The sequence below is a fragment of the Petaurus breviceps genome, unplaced genomic scaffold (genome assembly GCF_028583685.1).
Source record: "Petaurus breviceps papuanus isolate PSGF00001 unplaced genomic scaffold, PetGlider_PUasm1.0 91041, whole genome shotgun sequence".
In the NCBI taxonomy this organism is placed as follows: domain Eukaryota; kingdom Metazoa; phylum Chordata; class Mammalia; order Diprotodontia; family Petauridae; genus Petaurus; species Petaurus breviceps.
The window spans coordinates 36,021,996-36,031,060 of record NW_027187400.1 but is presented as its reverse complement, the minus strand read 5'-3'; the positions used below and the strand labels follow the sequence as shown (position 1 = coordinate 36,031,060).

General features: G+C 42.8%; 1 long non-coding RNA gene across 2 annotated transcripts in view; it reads right to left on the bottom strand.

Annotated features, from left to right (window-relative positions):
• The window catches only part of LOC138153893 (uncharacterized), a 354,866-nt gene that overhangs the window by 319,866 nt on the left and 25,935 nt on the right, over positions 1-9,065 (bottom strand). The window lies entirely within an intron of this gene.

Below are 9,065 nucleotides of genomic sequence, written 5' to 3'. Positions count from 1 at the left end.
ATAGAGAGAGAGAGAGAGAGAGAGAGAGAGAGAGAGAGAGAGAGAGAGAAAGAGAGAGAGAGAGGAGAGAGAGGTAGGGGGATGAGAGACCCACAGAGAGAGAGGAGAGACAGAAAAAGGGACACAAAAAGACAGATAAACAGAGAGAAAGTGCAGTTTGTTAAATATTTGCTATGTGCCAGACTGTCTGCTAAGTACTGGAGACACAAAAATAGAAAAATAAGAATTCCTGCTCTCAGGGAGATTACATTTTATTTAGGGAAGACAAGACATAAAAGGGAATTCAAAAGATTAGAGAGGGAAGATGCCTTCTCTGAGCCAGTGTCAGACTAAACATCCACAGGCTTCCTTCATAGAATATGCTTTGGAGCCCCATCATCACCCTGGCTGTTCACTCACTCACTCATTCAACAAACATTTCAAAAGTATGCACTCTGTGTAGATCTCAGTCTTGCTTTTCTGAACACACTCCCTAACATGTGGTACCCAGAACAGAGCCCAGTTCTTCCAGTGTGATCTGCCCAAAGTGGAAGACAGAGCACCATCCCCTCTGTCATCAGTCAATCAATGAAGAGGCATTTTATGAAGTACCTACTATGTGTCAGTGCCAGGCACCATGCTCAGTGTTGGAGACCCAGCTAGGGATACTGGCCAAAGAAGGACTGGATCCTTATCCATGCTGAGCTCACCTGGGAGTCACTGACTTCTGTTAGTGTAGTAGGAGATTCTACTTGGGCAGCCATTGATGCTGCTGAGTGGGATGGAATTTAGGGCCAATTCAACTGGCTAGAATAAGCTCAGTGGAGCTGGTTGTTCAACTTTCAGCACGAGCATTTCCACCTTAAAAATAAGCAAATCTCAAATCAGGACTTGATTCATTATTTTGTTGATTACTAGAATTAAGAAAGTGATGGGGAAAATGTTCATGATGCAGATTAGACTTTTTTTTTCCTTTCCCTGTGAGATGGCTGTTAAACATTTACCAGTATACTACTAGCTAAAACCCTACTGTAAAGTGCCTAAAAGTGGGATGTGAATGACATCCTCCCCAGTAATAACAACGGTCATTTATATGGTGCTTTATAGTTTGCAAAGCACTGTGCATAGGTCATCCTATTTTAGTGAGATGTTGTTAACCCCATTTTACAGATGAGGAAACTCATGCTCAGAGAAATTAACTGACTTGCCCAAGGCCATAAAGCTAGTGAGTGCAGAAGCTGGATTTGAACTGAGGTCTTCCTGCTCTAACTCTGGCACTGTGTCCACTGTGCTAAACCAAATTGTGTATATTGGGAGAGGAAGTGGGGAGAAGAGAACTGTCAGATGTGAGTGGAGTGGGTACCTGGAGGGAGGGTGAGGATAAAAGGGAGAGGTGCAGAGCTGGGAGGGGGATCACTAGGCATGAATATTGGGAATATGATATGAAGAAGGGACATTGGGAGCAGGGATCTTGAAATCTTGACTCTTCCACTCACTATTTGTATGCCCTTGGATGAGTCATTTAACTCCTCAGAGCCTCAGTTTCCTCATCTATAAAGTGAAGACGTTAAATTAAATGACCTCTATAGTACCATCCAGCTTGAACTCATTGGAGCCTGAACACTTTCATTAGAGTAAAGGGAATGGTTGGTTAGGATGGCCACTAGGTGGCGACAGAGTATTGGACCTGTAATCCTGTAGCCCCTGAGTCAGAATTTAGTCTCAATCACACTTCCTAGCTGTCTGCCTCAGTTTAAAAAAAAAAAATATATATATATATATTTAGAGGGGGGAAGGTAGGGTAATTGGGGTTAAGTGACTTGCCCAAGGTCACACTGTTTTTGTGTTAAGTGTCTGAGGCCTGATTTGAACTCAGGTCCTTCTGACTCTAGGGTCAGTGCTTTATTTACTGCACCACTTAGCCACCCCTCAGTTTTCTCACCTGTAAAATGGGGATAATAATAGCACCCACATCCCAGGGTTGCTGTGAGGCTGAGATGAAATAATATTTTAAAGCCTTTGAAAACCTTAGAATGCTATTTGAAGAATAGTGGTCACTTGTATGGGACAGCTCAAGGTTGTTACCTCTCCCAAGCTAGCTTGGGCCCCAGCTTAGGCTCTTTACCAACATGGTGGTGCTAAGAGTTTTGGCATTGTGGCAAAGACCTCAGTGGGGGGACATGAACCTCAAGCCAAAATTAGGCATGGATTAAGGGTGGGAAGCTGAGCTTATTTAGGGAATTTTGCTTGACTGGACTGGGTTAAAAAAGTATTTTGTGGGCAGGTTGATGATGCAGTGAATAGAACACTGGCCCTAGAGTCAGAAGGACCTGAGTTCAAATCCAGCCTCAGACATTTGACACACTTACTAGCCGTGTGACCTTGGGCAAGTCACTTAACCCCAATTGCCCTGCCTTCTCCCCTCCAAAAAGCAAAAAAAAAAAAGCAAAAAGAAAGTGTTTTACATCTCAGGACAACTCATAGTGTTGGGAATAAAAGCCTAGAGTGGAGAGCTGAGGAGAAGAAGTGCCCAGGAAACCCGATTTTTATAGTTTCAAATTCTTTACCTGCATTATCTCATCTGGGTCTTGAAATAACTCTGTGCAGTAGATACATTTTTATTTCCATTTTTTGTAGTTAGTCAGTTGCTTTCAGTCATGTCTGACTCTTCTTGACCCCATTTGTGTTTTTCTTGGCAAAGGTTCTGGAGTGGTTTGTCATTTCTTCTCCAGCTCATTTTACAGATGAGGAAACTAAGGCAAATAGGGTTAGTGACTTGCCCAGGGTCACACAGTTAGTCAGTGTCTGAGGCCAGATTTCAACTCAGCAAAATAAGTCTTCCTGACTCCAGGCCTGACACTCTATCTGCTGTGCCCCCTGGCTGCCCCCATTTCCACTTTACTGATGAGCAAACTGAGACTCAGAGAGTCAAGGTGACTGATCCAGGGTCTCACAGCTAGTTAAAGGCGGGATTAGGGGCTAGACTTTTCTGCCTCCAAGTGCAGCATTCTATCTGCTCTGCCATGTTGTGCATATTCCAAACCCATCTTAGTCTAAGTCTTTCCTAAATCCTGTCTCTCCAAACATCTAGCACATTGCTTTGTATATAGTAGGAATTTATGAAATGTTTGTGTGTGAGTCTTTTGTCACCTCTGTGTCTTGTCTGCTCCTATTTACAGAGGTAACCCTAGGTGGAGTATGAGGGTCTGTCCTCTCCTCACTTTCCTCAGTGAGAAGGGGGCAGATTCTGAATACTCACAAATCACACTCCTGGTCCTACTCGGAGGTAGGACCATCTCCTCCAGTCCCATTTACCTTCCTTCTCCTTATATAGGAGTTTTACCTAAGATCTGCACTCACTTTCGGGGGTCCCATGACTCAAATGACTCATTTTCCTAGGGAAAATCCAAGTGAGCCCAGAATTCAAGATTTAGGGGTCTACTTGGATGGGTTACAGGAGCATTCATCAAATGGAGCTCTAAATTGGTAGCCCTTCTACACTAAATGTTTTAAACCTTCCAAGAGAACTACAGGTCCTACCATGCAACATAAAACCTTCAGGACTGTCCCTCCAAACACACTCTGGTCTCAGGGAAGGCCAAGCCTGCAGACGATAGGAATGAACTAGTTTATAAAAAGAGAATCAGGCTTCCATGACACCCTTGCAGTGAGGGAGGACGATGCAGGACAGGTGCAGTCCCCCTGCCATCCCTCGGCTTGATCTGCCTGAATGGACAGAAGGAGAACCGGAGAGGACAAAAAAGATGACCCGCGGGCATTAGGATTTCAAAGGGAAGGAGGGCAGGCTATAGGCTTCCTCCTCTCTATAAGAAGATTCCTCTTCCCCTTCTGCCCCTCCTTTGGTGGGGTTCTCCCACAACCTCAATTTTGAGGCGGTGCCCAGGCCAGTCCTGCTGCCTCCTTCACTCCTCTGCCAGCACAGTCCTTACTTCTCCACTTCTATCTATCTATCTATCTATCTATCTATCTATCTATCTATCTATCTATCTATCTATCTATCTATCTATGATTTATCTACTGGTTGGTCTATCTTTCTATCTGTCTGTATCTTCCTCTACACATCCATCTAATCATCTTTCTCTCTATCATCTTCCTCTATCTGTCCCTCTATCCATCTCTCTCTTTGCTTCCATCTCCCTATTATCTATGTATGTCTATATGTATCTACCTATTCCCCCCCTCTTCTTCCTCCCTAAATAGTTTACAAATCACTCATCATCCATCTCTGTAGTCATGTTTCTCAGTCTCAGTGACCAGTGATAGTCACAAGAACAAACCCCAAAATCTGAAATAGAAAGAGCTGGAAAAAGGGATGACTCTCTCCACTACTTTTTGTGAGGTCATATTATGTAGAGTTCAGAAGGGCATAAAGATATTTGCAAAACTGTTCATACTTTTTGATCCAGCAATACCACTACTAGGTCTGTATCCCAAAGAGATTTAAAAAGGGGGGAGGAAGACCTATTTGTACAAAAATATTTGTAGCAACTCTTTTTGTAGTGGCAAAGAATTGGAAATTGAAGTGATATCCATCAATTGGAAAATGGATGAACAAATTGTGATATGTGATTGTAATGGAATAGTATAAGAAATGACGAGCAGGTGGATTTCAGCAAAACCTGGAATGATTTACATGAACCGATACAAAGTGAAGTGATCAGAACCAAAATAACATTGTACACAGTAACAGCAATACTCTATAATGACCAGGTTTGATAGACTTAGCTATTCTTGAAAGTCCTCTATTCCATTGATTGACCATTGTAATGGGAATGTAAATTTTAAAGATCTTCCCTGCCCCTAGGCTAAAGTGCACCTGGAGCCTGGGGTGGGAGGCTTGTTTTTCAGTAGATACTTCTTGATTGGCCAGTGAGTCAATAAGATTGTTACATTCTCTGAGCCAGGAGAAGGCTATATGAGCCCTGATGTGTAGCTTTGTTTTGGGGGCTCACTTTGAGAAGTGTTCTGTGATTTGGTCTAGATTTTGGGAAGCCATTGTCCAGAGCCCCCCTGGCTTTGAAAAACCCAGATGTTGAAAGCCAGATGTTGATTTGGTATGGATGTAATGGTTGGACAGTTTGGAAAGCTGTCTACTTGATCTGTTTCTGTCTTGATAATTCTGCCTGTATACTTTGAAGTTCAGGGTGCTGACCTTTTTCCCCTGAACAAGGTAAACGATATATGTTTGACTGATTAAAGTAAGCTTGTTAACCCATTTTGAGGTGCTTTCCTTTATCAAAGCAGATTCAAGAACCTTTGGTGGCAGCAAACCTTGAGGACGCTTGGGGTGCTTGCTGCTACAACCATATTTTCTTCTGAAGCATGATACTCAGTTTTGCTGGGTAGGTGATTCTTGGTTTTAATCCCAGCTCCTTTGGCTTCTGGAATATCATATTCCAAGCCCTTTGATCCCTCAGTGTAGAAGCTGCCAGATCCTGTGTTATCCTGATTGTGTTTCCACAATATTCAATTTTTTTCTTCCTGGCTGCTTGTAATATTTTCTCCTTGATTTGGAAACTACAGAACCTGGCTATAATATTCCTAGGAGTTTTCTTTTGGGGATCTTTTTCAAGAGGTGATCGGTGGATTCTTTCAACCTCTATTTTGTCCTCTGGTTCTAAAACATCAGGACAATTTTCCTTGAGAATTTCTTGGAGTATGATTTCTAGGTTCTTTTTTTGATCATGGCTTTTAGGTAGTCCAATAATTTTTAAATTATCTCTCCTGGATCTATTTTCCAGGTCAGTGATTTTTTCAATGAGATAGTTCACATTTTCTTCTATTTTTTCATTTGTTTGGATCTCTTTAATAGTATCTTGATTTTTCATAAAGTCACTAGCTTCCATTTGCTCCAATCTAATTCTGAAGGAATGATTCTTTTCAGTGAGCTTTTGAGATTCTTTTTCCATCTGGAAAATTTGGCTTTTTAAGTAATTCTTCTCACTGGCTTTTTGAGCCTCTTTTGCCATTTGAGTTAGTCTATTTTTTAAGGTGTTATTTTCTTCAGTCAGGTTGTTGACTCTCATTTCATAATTTTCTTAAATCATTCTCATTTTTCTTCCCAATTTTTCCTCCACTTCTCTTATTTGGTTTTCAAAATCCTTCTTAAGCTTCTCTATGGCTTGTAAGCAGCTTATTCTTTTCTTGGAAGCTTCTGGTGCAGGAGTTCTGATTTTATTGTCTTCCTCCTGTTCCATGCCCCAATCCTTTTTGTCCCCCAAAAAGGAATCCAGAGTTGGACCACTGTGCTTGCCTTGCTTCCCTTGTTTGCTCATGTTGCCACTCAATTACTTGACTTTTGAGCTATTTTCCACAGTAGAATTCTGCTGCCAGAGCAGGGAGCTTTGTCCCAAATCACTGGGGTTTTCTCAGCTGCCAGAGCTATCAGTTGGGTGCCTTCTCTGAAGCCTCCACACACTCTGGCAAGCTGGTCACACACCCTAGGACCTCCACCCTAGACTGCAATCCAGATCCAAGCAGGTTAAAGCAAGAGCAATTACCCCTCAGACTAGTCGCTTGGTCCCCCTACACTCTGCAGACCAGGAGCTCTGAAGCAGCCACATGGTGGCACCGCTGCACAGCCACAATGCCTAAGATGCTTCTCCCTCTAGGGGGCGAAGGCCTGACCTAACTACCAAGCTCCCAGTTCACAAAGTCCACTCGGCACTGAACTCTCAGTTTGTCCTTAGCATCTATGGGTTGATAATTCTGGAAACTGCCACAGCTGCTGGTGATCTGAAGTCCCTCCAGCCAGCAGCTGGCTGTGGCCGCCCTGAGACTAAAACCTTGGGCTCTAGCAGGGCTGAGGTTGGCTCCCGGAGTGCTCCTGTGGCTGCTTCCTGCTGGCCTGCAGGGCTGCCTCAGCAGGAGGTTAGCTTCTCTATGTCATTTTGTGGGTTCCAAAGTTTGTTCAGAGTCACATTTTACATGAATTGGAGGAGGTGGAAGCTGGAGCCCAATGAAAGTCTTGTTTCTGCTCCGCCATTTTGACTCTGCCCCCTAGAGCATTTAGACTTAGCTATTCTCAGCAATACAATAATCCAAGATAATTCCAAAAGAATCATGATGAAAAATGCCATCTACTTCCAGAGAAAGAACTGATGGAGTCTGAATGCAGATCAAAGATACTATTTTTCACTTTTTGTTATTTCCCCCCTTTTTTGTTTGAGCCATGTGGCTTTTTTTATATAGTCTTTCATGACTAATTTTGTAATTTATTTTGCATGATTAAATGTGTATGACCTATATCAGATTGCTTACTGTTTTAGGAAAAGGAGAAGGGGGGGAGGGAGAGTGAAAATTTGGAAATCAAAATTTTAAAAAATGAATGTTAAAAATTGTCTTTATACATAAAAATAAAATACCATTAAGAAAAAAAAAAGACATTTGCTAATCGTCTTACGTAAGGACTCTCCAAGACAAAGGCCTTTTGATATATAGATCAGCAGACAAGCCAGTCTAATTTGGGCAACCCCGAACACATCTTTGGGTAGACTCAAATAGGCATCGTATGGGATCTAAGCATTCCTTACCAGCTCCCTGCTTCCCTGAAGCACCTCTCAGGTCAGCCTGAGCTCTGCAGTAAGCTTTTGGAGCTAGACAATATCCTGTGTAAATTCAATAATATTACTAAATAAATAACTTCCTCTATACCATGGCCTCCAGGCTGGGCTCCTCCTCTGCTCCACTCTCTGTTCTCCCACATCTCCTTCCTATTTCATCTCAAACTGTTTTCCTCCCTCCAGTCTCCCAACATCTCCAGAGAGCTGGTGCTTTTCTTCCCATAAACTGCAGGAGGGGCTGTATATAAAAATCTAAATAAACACATACACATACACATGTTCTCTCTCCTATTAGACAGTAAACTCCTTAAAAACAGGAACTTTTTGCCTTTCTTTGTGTCTCCAGCACTTAACATAGGGCCTGGCACCCAGAGAATCCTAATAAGTGGCTTTTGATTGATTGACTATCTTGCATCCCCATTGTCTTTCTTAGCCTTCTTTTTAGCTTCCTTTGCTTTGGGGCTGTTCATCTTGGAGAAGAGAAGACTGAGATGGGGGGGTTTGAACAGAGATCCAAAGATTGTGAGTAGGATGGGACTTCAGAGGTCTTTTAGTCCAACCTCTCATTTTTCAGAGAAGGAAACTGAGGCCCAGTGAGAGGAAGGCCAGATATCTCTCCACTACACCATGATGCCTTTTGGGTCCCTTGCCCCCCTGAGATTTTGTGATCTTGTGAGTAGAGGGAGATTCATCTTCCCCTGGGAGTCAGCAGGCTTGCGCAGGGGGCTACTTCCCTGATGCCCTTGGAGCAAGAGGGGCTTGCTGGGGCTGCTGGGCTCAGATTATGCTTCTAGAGAAACTCGGCTATGCTTTACAATCACCACCAGGTGTCAGTAGTGAGTCATTGGGAGAGGGGAGGGGACCTGGGGAGAGACTGCAATACTGTTAAGTAATACTAGGTTGTGTCCCACTTGTTTTATTAGAAGTCAGCAATTTTATGTTGGGGTTATCCAAGCGGCATTTGAAGCATGTCTTCTCTACCCTTAGCCCCTGAATCACTTCTGTTCTTAGCCAGAAAGTTTGGTTAATGTCCAGAGATTGGTATCATCCACCGTAAACCCTTTTTAAAAATTTTTAATAACTTTTTATCATAACACAACACCCATTTTATAACTTGGGAGACCAACTTTGTCTAGATCCTTTCAGTGGGTCATATTTTCCTGCTCAATTACGTGTAAAAACAATTTTTAAAAGTTAGCTCTTGGTAACATACCTGAACTGATATGAAGTGAACTGAGCAGAGCCAGGATAACGCCACACACATTAACAGCAATATTGTACGATGAAGAACTGTGTGTGATATGGCTTGTCTTAGCAATGCAGGGATCCCAGAAATTCCCAAAAGACTCATGATGAAGCATGAGTTTGTTCTCAAGGGAGAGAACTGATGTCTGAATACAAACTGAAGCTTTTTTCTTTTCCTTCCTTCCTTCCTTCCTTCCTTCCTTCCTTCCTTCCTTCCTTCCTTCCTTCCTTCCTTCCTTCCTTCCTTCCTTCCTTCCT